The sequence below is a fragment of the Stigmatopora nigra genome, chromosome 1 (genome assembly GCF_051989575.1).
Source record: "Stigmatopora nigra isolate UIUO_SnigA chromosome 1, RoL_Snig_1.1, whole genome shotgun sequence".
NCBI lineage: Eukaryota > Metazoa > Chordata > Actinopteri > Syngnathiformes > Syngnathidae > Stigmatopora > Stigmatopora nigra.
In genome coordinates this window covers 14,096,177-14,096,948 of record NC_135508.1, presented here as the reverse complement: position 1 = coordinate 14,096,948, position 772 = coordinate 14,096,177, and positions in this window count along the sequence as shown.

Genomic DNA, 772 nt, shown 5'->3' with positions numbered 1-772 from the left:
GGATGGCCAAAGACCGGTCCTGGGTAAGAAATGTGGCTGGGGAAAAAAAGAACCTAAAGATGAAGGACTAAAGTTGTGTACTGGGGTGTGGGTTTGTGTGGGGGTTGACATACAGTCGATTGGAGGTCCAGTTTTGGGACGAGGGGGTCGGGGGTGGGGTGTGTGACGTCAGAGCTGGTTTAATCACCAAGCAATGAATACAGTACATGCAAATTCTATTGTTGGTCATATTTTAGATAATGTTGATATAAGGTTGAGCCATTTTGTTGCATTTATATTGCACTCTTATTGTTAAATAACGAGGGAAAAATATGGGGAAGGGGTGCAAAAATCACATTTTAAGGGTGTTGGCCCTCAAGAGGGCCCACATAAAATTAGGCAGAGTAATTCGAGCCCGAGATAAAAGGAATTATTGCTATGAAGTCTTCACAAAGAAAACATTACATATCGAAAAGTAAAGCAAATCGAAAGTTGGCAGGAAATGATTAGTTACACTATTGCTTTTCTGTCTTAAGCTTTGTATATTAAAAAATGTTTTACCCTTATTCTTTGTTGGGATCCAGTTGAAACAGAATAAAATATGTTAAAGTTCCTGTGTAGTGAAACTGAAAAAAATATCTTAGCATTGCGGAATGCCATATGTGGGTCTACATAACAAGACAATGTTGCCAAAACAATATAAAACCACAGGGATTTTTTTTTTGTTAACCAACAATGCTGTATCTAATCTAATATACATCCAAATCCTTTCTTATTAAACATTCCTAGGTTA